Raw genomic sequence first — 13129 nt, 5'->3', positions numbered from 1 at the left:
ACTGAAATTAGGAAAATAATAAATTCACTCAAAAGTAAAAGCTCACATGGAATTGATGGCATTTCCAACAGAGTTCTAAGAGCTTGTTCCCAACAAATAAGTAGGATTCTCAGCCACATATGTAGTAGCTCACTGAAACAGGGAATTTTTCCAGATAGACTGAAATATGCTATTGTTAAACCATTGCATAAAAAGGGGGATTGATCTGATGCTAACTACTACCACCCAATCTCACTTCTGACAGCTTTATCCAAGGTTCTTGAAAAAGTAATGTATTCAAGAGCAGCATCACATATTTGTAAAAAATGAAGTACTAACAAAATGTCAGTTTGGTTTTCAGAAAGGCTTTTCAACAGAAAATGCTGTATATGCTTTCACTGATCAAATATTAAATGCAATGAATAACCGAACATCATCCACCGGGATGTTTTGTGAGCTCTCAAAGGCTTTTGATTGTATGAATCATGAAATTCTTCTAGATAAGCTTAAGTATTGTGGCATGAGTGGGACAGTGCACAAATGGTTTAATTAATAGTTAACTGGGAGAATGCAGAAGGTTGAAATTAACAGTACAGATAGTCTACAAAAACCAGCAGAGTCCTCTAACTGAGGAGGTATCAAGAATGGTGTCCCACAGGGTTCAGTCTTGGGTCCTTTTTTGTTCTTAATATATATTAACGACTTGCCACTCTATATTCATGAAGATGCAAAGTTAGTTCTTTTTGCTGCTGATACAAGTATAGTAATCACAACCAACAAGCAAGAATCAGCTGAGGAAATTGCAAATAATGTCTTTCAGAAAAAAGTGGTTCTCTGCAAATGGTCTCTCACTAAATTTTGAGAAAACACAGTTATACAATTCTGTGCAGTAAATGGCATAACACCATTGATAAATATAGGCTATGAACGGAAGTCTGTTGCTAAGGTAGAATACTAAAAATTTCTGGGTGTGTGCATTGATGAGAAATTGAACTGGAAGAAACACTTCTGCTGAAACGGTTAGGTTCAGCTACTTATGCCATTAGGGTTATTGCAAATTTTGGAGATAAACATACCAGTAAATTAGCCTAATATGCCCATTTTCATTCACTAATTTCATATGGCATCATATTTTGGGTCAATCCGTCATTAAGAGAGAAAGTATTTATTGCACAAAAGCGTGTAATCAGAATAATAGCTGGAGCCCACCCAAGATCACCTTGCAGTCATTTATTTAAGGAACTTGGATACTCACAGTACCTTCGCAATACAAATATTGTCGTTCACTCTTCACCAGGCTCAACATACTTATATATATATATATATATATATATATATATATATATATATATATATGTGTGTGTGTGTGTGTGTGTGTGTGTGTGTGCTGCAGAACTTCATATTAAAAATAATATGACAGAACTTGTTGTTAGGGGGAAGTTCATGACCACAATATTAGGGTTAAATCGAAGTTAGATATACCTGGGTACAGGTTAATAAGTTGTACAACTGGTTAACAGATCACCAAGTCCTTTAACCCATACATGTATTTTTTCATCGTTACTGTTACGACAGGAGCGGGTATACAATGTAAAAGGCATATTACTATATACATAACTAGGTCTAGATTGGGTCTTAGCATCTATTCCACAATGCCAGGTCTTTTAAGCAATGACAACTCGGTCGGCGAAAGATTCTAATAGAGGTAAAGAGGCATTTTCACATCGGACGATAGCGAGAGTAAACCATCCACTTCCAGTACTCCCTGTGGCAACGTCAAGACTGAAATTAACTCGACATCCACGGAAAAAAATCGGTCCAATCAATATGATACTTTGTGCAGTTCCATTTGTGTGATACTTTGATTTACCAGATTATTATATTAACTTTAAGAAACTGTTACTTTTAATTGTATTATTATGTACTTCGTGAACTTTGTAGAACTAATATTTAATGCTACACATTGTACTACTGTGCATTGTATATACTTTATATTGCATGAAACTGATGAAACCTATATCATTGTGAACTGATTTACGGTGAATAAAGATTCTTGATTTTTGACATATTTGTAAATCCTTTTAATTTATGACTGCTAGAAGGCATGCATGCTACATGCTAACAGTAAATTAACAAAATAAACGGCTGTCAAGTGACGAGCAAGGATGTTAGAATTTTTCAGTTTTTGATGTATGTATGTTGTGCAAAGATGATAAAAGAAGGTAAACAACATGGCGTTTGTGCGCGGCGTAAAGACTAAAACAGTTGTTTGGAACAACTTAAAACAACAAGTCCGTTTGCGTGTTGTGCTGTGCTGGTATTTTTATTTTTTTATATAGGAATGTAGGGCTTATGTTACTCTAACATGTGACATTGGCAGTGAAACGTTTGTACAATTTAAAGCTGCAGCTTATGAATTAAAATGATCAGAAGAAGGTAAGCTCCTGCCAAGTTTATTGATGTACTTGTTGTAGCTGAAGTTGTAAGCTTGTCATGGCTCTATCATGATGTCTTTTTATGTGAGTTTTGAAGCGGTAACTTTTCCTCGATCGATAATAAAACATCCGATGTACTGCAAAATTTAATTGTGTAGTTTTCTAGACCCTACTACTACGCTGAATGTATTTTAAGTATGTTAATATTGGTGGAACAGCCAACATCGCAGTATTTCCTGTTTATGAAATTATATGCCAAAATTCAATGTTCTTGTTGACTCATTTTTAGACCGGTGCAGTAATTCTACAAAATGCTGGCATTTTATTCGAAGAAACAGTTAAAATGATCCGTAAACGTTAAACTGGATGTTGCAGGAAAGAGAAATTTAAGATTTTGCGTTCACCCAAGTATTTTAGCATTGCAGCAACACCCTTGCAGCAATAATTATACATATCGCCAGTCTCGTAAGTGTTTGGCCAGAATTTACTCTGTTGTTTGGAAATATCGAGTTAATTTTATCTCAAAAATGTTAAGAATGTAAAAAGTGGTACGATCTAACCTAATATATAAGATAGGTGGCCATACCATTTATATTACATGTTATTTTACTAAGCCCTCTTACTCTTTGCTCTATCGTAAAGTCAATGACTTGTTTACGCAGTCCGGAAATTCCAAATATTGGATTTACATTTCTCTTCAGAATTATATATGGTGACTGAATTGGTGTAATACATTTTTTCCCCCAATGGGAAAGGTTGGGTATGGAATTTAAGTCAGGCATTTGTTGATGCTACATTGGCTTGTTTACTTAAATAGGAAGATCTCAGGCTGAAAGGCAAAACATGCATAAAAATTCTTTAAAATATGAAGGTATATGTTCTACCACACATCAAGATTATTTTGTCTGCAAAGAAAACAAACAGTCATTTGGTTACATTTTATGTTTGAAGGCTACTGAATCTGAAAACTACAAAAGAACAACTTCTGATTTTGTACACTCTCCAATGGACAAATCAGTCACGTTACGTTCATCATCATATATCTTCGCTCTGTTTTTTTTTTTAAAAAAAAAAAAAAAAAAAAAAAAACAACCACACACTTCCTGCACATTGATGCAGTACTATGGTGTATATGTATGGCAAACATCTGGTTGCAAAGTTAGTATTCCTGTTGCATCATTTGATAATATGATCACTGTCACTTTTGGTATTAGACTACTACAGTGCAAATACCCGAACAGTTATGTGCCATGTCTACTTTTTAACTTTGTCAAGTGTTCATACTGTTCAATTCAACTGTGTTTTAAGCACTTAATTGAAACACTTTGATGACAAAATAGGGCCTAAAGGAAAAATATATGATAATGCAACTTCTATTTTGGGAGATATGTCTGTGTAAGTAGCGCTCATGTTAAAATGTGGTGTTTCGATCTAATTATTAGCTTCTTTCCAAATAGTACCTCATTTATGTCTTATGAATCTGATAACTTGCTTGTCTGTTACATGGTATCGAGTCTTTAGCAACTTTACATTTTCTAGCCTTCAAACATAAGTTCTACATGAATGGAGAGTTTTACAAATAAGTGTGATCTTGGAAGGAGGTAAAACAGGCACATCTCCATATTTTTATTTCGCTTTAGCCGTTTGGTATGAGATACTTACTGTTTCACTTCAGTATATTATTAAAGTGTAGTGTTGGGTTTCCAGAATTAGTCATATTTCCATGAGCAGATAGTGGTAAAAAATGCGATGATGGAATTTAAACAAGAAGTAACTTAAATATTTCGTGGGTCGACAGAAGCGTCCGATCCCACGCGTCGGCTTTGACCCGTGACATAAGGGTGTTGTGTGTGACGTCATGACGGTGCGGAGTTTGGTTTGGAGTGTGGCGTGTTTGTAGATGTCGTCGTGTTGTGATTTGTTGTGCTCTCTGGTGGTATGGTCAGGGTTTTCGTTTGTGTGGTGTAATGGGCTCAGTTTGCTTTTGCTCATTAACAAGAATTGTTCAAGTGTTGGCTGTGTTTGTAGTGGAATTCGTTTCAGTGAGTTAACGATTTTGTGTGAAGGTTAATTTAGTGTTGTTCGCTGTACATCGTGTGGTAATTTTAGTAAAATTAATCGGTTGTTGTTTTTGTTCAGGAATGTATATGACGGATAAAATTAACACTGCGCAGGTCAAGGGAAGTGTCCGATCCCAATGTCTGGCTATGTATGTTGGTAATGGTATCGGGAGATTTTTTTGAGCTATATAGGCCAAGGGAAGTGTTTGATCCTAATTTATGGGATCGGAAGCTGCTGTTGAGCTGTATAGGTCAAGGGAAGTGTCAGAGTCCAGATGATATTGTGTTTAGGGGTATTTGGAGAGTTTTGTGATGTCGGTTTTTTTCGTCGTTTTGTATGGGGTGGGTGTCTGAATTTGTTTATATTTAGTTTGCCCCCACCCAAAAACACCCCATTTCCCACGCTTCTCCCGTTAGTGTCATTAGGCTTTTTTGGAAATTGTGGGTGTTTGTTTTTCGATGTATTTTTGTCCTCATAATGTGTATGTAACGACTTTATACGTGCCATATTGGAATCTTGGTTTGTGGTCGTTTCTGCCAAATTTGTGACGTCATGGGTCAAAGCAGATGAGTGGGATCGGACACTTCCGTATTTCCTATTTCGTTTTAGGCTAATTTGAATTCCTGCAAAATTTTTGTATAGGTCAGTTTTTTCATTAGGCCTAATTATGTCTGCTGCATATTAACAATTATCATTGGGCTCATTAAGTTCTGAATGTGGGTTGGAGTTTTTGGCATGCCAGATTTTATCGCCATTTTATTCAAGTTTACAATCCATTTTTTGTAAGTAGCAGAGACAATTGCTGTTGTTTGCCACTAACTTATGTTCCTTTATTGAACCCCTCTAAAAGTTCAAATGCGTATGTTTTGAAGACTGGGGCTATTTAATGTAAATAATTATGTAAACTCATCAGACTATAAAAATATTGGAACACTTTTTATAGCCTGGATAATTGACCTAACTTTTTACATTAAATACACTAAGTTGTCAACATTTAAAAAGCCTGAAAAGTTGTTGATGTAAAATTTTGCATTTATGGCAACTACCAGCTGTGAGAGTGAATACTATGTAGTGGTGTTGTGGACACGTAATGCAGTATGAAAAGTATTTAAGTGGAGCAGGGATCAATGTAGAATCTTAGGCCACATATTGAGAAATCCAGTGAAATAAGTTGCTTCGACAAAGAGCAGATTGTTATGGCCTAGCACCTGGGAACTAGCATCTTGGAAAGAGTGAAGCTGTTTGCATGGTACTGTTTGAGCATCTAAGGAAAATGATAGAAGGATAATGAAACAAAGATTATGCGACAAGGTGGTGGACTGATGAATGAGTACAACACTGATGCAGGCACAAGTGTTTGAGAGCACAACATCCAGTGCACATTGTTGAAGGGATTCATGGTAGACAACAGTTGTATGTTCCTACATTTGTCTTACAGTGTCACCAGTTATGGTTGCAGTGGGCTTGGGATCATCAGTATTGTATCATGGATCAGTGGCAACATACTACCTGTTGGCTTAATTATGTTCCTTGTTACATCATGTTGATGGTGGTGTCAGGATACACCATGAAGAAGGCAAATGGTTTCTTGAAATGTGTACCATGTCACGGAGGTGGGCCAGTAGGGGCACTATTATGTTGTTAGGATCAATCACCTGGGTGTCCATAGTGTGCAGTATTCTTTCTCCCAGGAGCTAGTCCCAAAATGTATGCAGGAGAACTTCTGTGAAGGTTGGAAATCAGGACATGGGGTATTGACAGAAGGGAAGCTTCGAGGGCGGGTTATGAGTCGTGCTTCGACAGTTCATTCCTAGAGCACTACCTGCAAAACACAAGTGTCCCGGTTTCGAGTCACAGTCTGGCACACAGTTTTCATCTGCCAGGTAGTTTCATATCATTGCACACTCCGCTGCTGAGTGAAAATTCATTTTGGAATATGATACATAATTGGCAGAAAATGAGACAATTTGATTGTGTAAACTAACTGGCTATGTTACAGCTCCACCCAATCACTGAGGTGAAATGCAGTATTAAATACATCACTGGGTGAGAAAATCTGTTGTCGTTTTATTGCACAATTGTCAATAAATCACTGGAGACAGTCATATCCATTAAGTTCCAGGGACAGTGAATATGTGGTGGTTCAAAGTGGAACAACCATATAAAAATAATAATAGTAAAGTAAAATACCAGACTGATTTATTGGAAAACTACTCAGGAAGTGTAGTCTATCTGCGAACGAGTTTGCTTGCAGCACCTGACCAATACTTGAGTATTTGCTTCTCAGTGTAGGGCACCTGGAAGGTAGTATTGATAGAGGAAATAGAAAAAATACAAAAAGCAGCAGCTTGTTTCATTTTGAGTTTAGTTAGTAGGTTCAAAAGTGTTCCATGATAAATTCATATCATTATTTGAAAATAGTTTTCCACATTAGCTAACCAGAAAGGAACTAAACAGCCATGTAAAGAAAAAGAAAAGTAGGGATCCCGCAGTAGTTGCACACAACAAAAACTACTCAAAATTACTAAAAATGATTATTAAAAAAACGTGAAACATGCACACCAGCCTTGGAGATTGGCCTTTCGGAGAGTGACCTCAGGTCAGTTTTGCGGGAGAAGGTACTTCGCACCTGGGGTGAAGAATGGCGCACCCTTCCTTCACCCAACAGATTTCGGGCCATCAAGGAGGCTACCAGTGCGTGGCGCTTCTCCTTGCAGGTCTCTTGCAAGGACTGTGTTGTCCTCTGCCGGCTGCAAATTGGCCACACCTAGATGACACACAGCTATTTATTGTGCCACGAGAACCCACCTTTATGTCGCTGCAGGTCAGTTTTGACGGTGTTCCACATCTTGTTGGACTGCCCGCTTTTAACTCCGCTCAGGCAGACGTTTGCGCTGCCTGATACGCTTCCTGCACTTTTATCAGATGACGTTGCGATGGCAGATTTAGTTTTGAGTTTTATTCATGCAGGGGGTTTTTATCGCTTGATCTAAGTGTTTGTCCTTTTTTTGTGTTGAGTCTGGCCTTTGGCCTATGATTTTAGACTGGGTTTTTAGTGTGTTGCATGGTGGTTGGCTTTTCCTTTTTTGTTTCTATGGTCAGCCAACCACTGTCACACTCGGTATGATTATAATTCCTTTTTTCTAGTCTCTGTCTGTGTCTTTCTTGTCCTGTGTCGTCTCTTGTCATCTCCGTTGTTTGTTTTTATTCTTTGTGGGAGTTTCAAGTTCATGGAAAAAGGGACCGATGGCCCTAGTAGTCTGGTTCCTTCAATCCCACAAACCAACCAACCTCAAACTACCATTCTGTTATTACTCTCTACTCCATGGTGGTAGTCTTTCATGTGGACTGACTGAGGAAGAATGCCTTAACCCTTTAAGTGACAAAAGGTTTTTCTCAGCACAACAGTGAAATACATGGCAGTATGTTCCTCTTTGGGGATAGTAATGAATAAACGTGGTCAGTTTATTATGTTTTTTCAAGTATACCATGAGGTATGGGGTAGTAAATATTCGTAGGAGTGAATGAGGAAAAAACAGTTACGGTAATTCCAGTTGTTTGCCATTGATATGTATCTAGTAGTGTCACTTAAAGCATTAAATTGCTGCATACTATGTTGAAGGTCCCTTGTGCACAGTAACTTCTTATATTCATATGTGCATTTAAAAATCCAGTGCGATAATACAAGAGTCAAGACTTCCTACTCCTAGAGGATATAACACACATGGCAAAAATAGGATAAACACGGAACAAGCATTTTGAGATGTTTGCACACTGGTAAACTCAAACACCTTCAGTGAATAAATACCTATGAACATTACACTTCAAGCAGTAACCATTAGAGTACAACTGAGTATACTGATGACAATCTGTAGTTTCTACAGTCCACTTTGTTGAGATAGTATCTACAGAGAAACAGAAGACTGGGTGAGGTAACGCAGTGGTTAGCACACTGGACTCGTATTCGGGAGGATGGTCGTTCAAACCATTTAGGTTTCTCGTGATTTAGGTTTTCTGTGATTTCTTAAAGTTGCTTCAGGCAAATGCTGGGATGATTCATTTGAAGGGGCATGGCTGATTTCATTCCGCATCCTTCCCTCCCCCCTGTGGGACTGATGACCTTGCTGTTTGATCCCCTCCCCATAATAAATAAATAAATAAATTGTTAACCAAGAAAAGGAAGAGACAATTAAATAGTTAACCTATCTTTGACTGTATTGGGAAATTTTAATTACCATAATTACATAAGCAGCAGTTCGCTAATGACGCATAGAGGCCAACTACTAGAGAGGCTGTTCTCAGGCGCTGATCTCTGCCTAATACATTCGGGAGCCGCAACACATTTCAGCACCACCTATAGGTCCTATTCGGCAATAAATTTGACGATCTATAGTCCTAATCTTGCACCTGTGAACCTGTGGAACATTCACAATGACTTTTGTGATAGTGACCATTAAGTGATTACTGCATTGGTTCCAAATTTACACCACACAGATTCTTTATCATGTTGCTCACTGTGAAGGTGCAATTGGAATGCTTTCACTTCTAAAGCATAGTTCACAATAAATACAGGGGAGAGTAGTAAAGGTAGTAAAGATAGAAATAATCATTCAAACTGCGAACACTATAGCAATGTTCTCTTCAGGCCCTCCTAGATCCAGACAGATGACTGTTCCACAGTGGTGTAAAGAAATTGCAGATGCCTTCAGAGAATGACAAAGGACTCCACAGTGACATAGGCAAAGGCCAAAAGCACTTTACGTAATGAAACAAAGGAGGACTGTTGGGAACATGTTTCTTCAGTGACAGTACATACCCCAGTTTCACAAGTGTGGTCCAGATTATGACGAATTAGTGAGTTTCAAGCCACTAATAGCATCTGGAAAATCGTCGACAAAGCAGGAATTAACACTCATTGCCTAGACATTGCTGAACTTCTGGCAATATATTAAGCAGAAATGTTTGCATTCACAAATTACCATCATATTTTTGCTCAGTATCAGCTTTTAACAGAATGCAATACCATATCCATATCTTTTACATCAATAGACCTTGCAACTTACAGTGTGCCCTTTATGACCTGTAAACTAAATAATGCTTTGAAACAATGTACAGATACATCCCCAGTGTCAGACAGCATTCATAATTAAATGCTTTAACATCTTGGTGAACTGTCTTAGAACAAACCAGCTGGCAGCAGTAAAACTGGAAGATTTCCAGTGTGAACTTCGGTTTCGTTCAATTACCTGTATGCAGTACTTTGTCACGAATGCCTCCATGGTATGTTCCCCAACCAGTAGTTAAGATGGACCCAGGATGTGATACCAAAGACAAATAACTCCCAATTTTTATCACTATACATTTTATTCAGTCATGCAAAAGTATCATCATTTTATTCTCCCTTTACACAGATGAATCCAAAGATAATGAAAGAATTGGCTCAGCAAACATAGATAACTGAAATGGAGAACAACTTCCTGTATTAAAGGAATTCAAGCTTCATACTGTAGGGTTAATTCCCATCCATAAAGCACTTCAAAAAATGACTTTCCCTTTACAAAATTTCATTATATGCAGCGACTCCTTGAGTTTTTTGCAGACAATGCAAGTGCTATCCAAAACATCCATTGGTATCTGCTATTCGTGAGCAATGGTAAATCCTCTGCGGCACAAGGATACCCTGCTTGCTGAGTTCCACCATCATTCCAGGTAAGCTGTGACAATGGAAAAACACTAACTAGATATTCCAAGTACTGAATTTCAACACGATATCATGAAGAAATGGGAAGACAAATTGGACACAGTCCAATAAACTGCTGACTATTAAACACACTACCAAGGTGTGATAGACTTCACTACAAAGCTCAAGAAGGGAAGACGTTGCCTTATGCCATCTCAGAATTCAACATTCCAAAATAATTAGTGAATTTCTATTAAGACACCACTCACAGTGCATCTGTGGTGACATTAATGGTTCACTGCGTCATAGAAGAGTGTACGACTAACCAAGATCTTTGACATCAGATGGACCTAAGACACAATCTGTCAGAGATTCTAGTGCATGATGAAATGGCTCTAAGACGTGTGCTACACTTTCTATAATTAAGTGGATATTACAAAAAGATTTAAAGGCATTATCATTGCTCTGGGAATCACCCTGTCTGGAGTAGGGACTGCAGTGTCTTCCTTGAAGAAATGAAGGTACAAGAGATCAAAGCAATGAAACACAGCCTGTATAGTGAGGCTAAAAAGATCTATAGTGGCCATACATCCACCCACGTATGCCACATCCTTTACTTCAGTTATTAAACAGCTGGTTCATGAAACCGTTGCTGCTACATGAACTTGGGGTTGCTAGTGTCAGCACTTGTACCTGTGTTTGTCAATGCTCTTGTGCTGCAGCAGTTACTTTGAAGACCACACCTCTCCCAGAACATCAGACAAGGCTTCAATAACCCATGTTGCGGAGCTCCCTGGGGCGGAGCTCCTGGGGCTGGTCTAGCGCTGCCACTATCATGTCTGCGCTTTTGGCATCAAGGTCTCTCCAGGCAAAAAAGTCAAAGGCAAAGAATCTGCTGCTAATGGAGACGGGAAATAAGCAGTCTGATGTCGCTCTCTGACATCTCTCATGATTCATTTTCGGAGCCGACAGACGATGATGTAGGCCTGGGACAAGGCCAAACCTCCACTCATTGCGGGCACCCTTTGCTGGCAGAAGGAAAGGGTGAAAGTGCAATCCCCATGATAAATAGCTCCCGTAACATGTGGAGGAACTGAAACTCCTGGTGCAGGAATGCTCCTTGTGCTTGTGTTTGCAGGAAGCATATGACGCCTCTCTATTACAGGGCTGTACCCTTCATCACAAGGATGACCTGACAGACTGAGAGACTGCTGTGTTTCTCAATACTGAACATGTCCCAGTAGTTACCAGAGCATTGCATTAATGAACTGTACAGGAAAGACCCTAGAGTGCATGATCAACCATAATTTGGTTTGGATGTAGGCTGGGCAGCTCCTTAGCTGCTGTCGGTGTGGATTCAGGAGATGTCGGACAACTGCCAACAACCTGGCCCTGCTAGAGTCGGAAACCCAGCTGACTTTCCTATGTAATGGGCTTTGCCTAAGGATATTTTTTGACATCAGTGAGACATACAACACTACTTGGAGGCACATTATTCTCAGTTGGTAACACCAATGGGGCTTTCATTGCCATCTCCCTATCTTCATTTGGTCCTTCCTCCCAAGATGCCTTTTTAGGTACAGCGTGGGTGAGGTGCTGTCAGATAGTTGTAAGCAGAAAACTGGTAAAATGTTAAGTGTTGCTCTCTTTGTCACTATCCATTAACAGTATCACATACACGGTGTAGAGTCCTGTCCAATGTTTCTTATTTGTGGATGATTTTGTGGTCTTCTGCTCTTCATCCAATACTGCAACAGCAAGTCATCAGCAATTTGTCATTTTACACACATTCATTTCTTCTAATATGTGTAGTGGCACTGTCGAATTCACCATTGAGTGCCTTTAAGCTCTAAAAGACATAAGATTTTAGAGCAGCTACTCAAGCATACAAATCCATAGACAATATAAAAACAGAGCTTGTACAGACACTGGTAAGCCATTCCACTCAGTATGGATGTAGAATACCAAAAATTACAATAACAAATTTAATGATTAGCCCACATTTGGCCCAAGTCATGAAATGTGTTCAAAGAGGCTAAAGATAACCCACTACAGAAAGAAAAGAAACGAGTGCATATGTGCCCTACAGTATATCGAGCCAGCTACAGAAAATCACTTGCACACTAAAAAGGGAACCAGAGTGTTTGGGGGTCTGAACACTTGTTTACTAAATTCAAAATTGCTGTCGTAGCAGTAGATGGCCACTCACGATAAAGTCCACTGTCTTGAAGTGAGATGAATTCCCAAATGGTTGAGTGGCTGACCACTTGAACTCCAACCAGTGTCTCAGTGCTGTCCATATATTGTTGCTTGCTACCTCCCTATCTTTTGGCAGGAAGGTAACCTTTGATTACCTGGCAGCTGGTCAGAGACATTCACCATGAATAGCCATTATCGATATAAGTGAATAGACCCAATATGGAACATGCGTGGCTCGATCCTGTCCTCTTAAATTGGAACAGGTGGAGGTCTAGGTGATGAAGTGTTAGGGATCTCTCAGCATCCTGGCCGTAGTGAAGTTGGATGCCTACCCTTGTTATACTGGCCACCCTACCTCCAGTGTGGTGCAAGTGTGATGTCATTCCTGGCAGTTTCCCAGTTATTCTTGATGGCTTTGGGATCATTATTCTTAGCCAGGAGGTCATTGACGGACTAAAAGTTTGACAGTGGCGAATTAACAGGGAAGGTAACAATTAACTTGTCAAGAGTGGTCCTATGAGATTCGTGTACAGCAGTGTGGAAAGTGAAATTAAGCCATCCTTCATCTGAGACTCTGGGGGTAGATGATCAGGGCTGACTTAAAAATACAGTTAACATGCTCAGCAAAGGGAGGCTGTGGTTAGGAGGGGTTTGTGGTGACATGTGTTATAGCACTGGTAAAACGAAACTTCTGAAATTCCCAAGACACAAAAACTGGTAAATTCTTACCAACTAGAACTCTTGGGCTCCCAAAAGTAGAAAAAATGTGACAGAT

General features: G+C 39.0%; 1 long non-coding RNA gene across 1 annotated transcript in view; it reads left to right on the top strand.

Moving 5' to 3' along the window:
• Nucleotides 1-2201: 2201 nt before the first annotated feature.
• Nucleotides 2202-13129, top strand: part of LOC126176999 (uncharacterized) — a 177553-nt gene continuing 166625 nt past the window's right edge. Inside the window, exon 1 of the long non-coding RNA XR_007535735.1 lies at nt 2202-2415. This is a non-coding gene — a long non-coding RNA (uncharacterized LOC126176999). The remainder of the gene's footprint in view (nt 2416-13129) is intronic.

This window comes from Schistocerca cancellata, chromosome 3 (assembly GCF_023864275.1).
Source record: "Schistocerca cancellata isolate TAMUIC-IGC-003103 chromosome 3, iqSchCanc2.1, whole genome shotgun sequence".
NCBI classification, from domain to species: Eukaryota; Metazoa; Arthropoda; class Insecta; order Orthoptera; family Acrididae; genus Schistocerca; species Schistocerca cancellata.
This window is presented reverse-complemented; position numbering and strand designations above follow the sequence as displayed.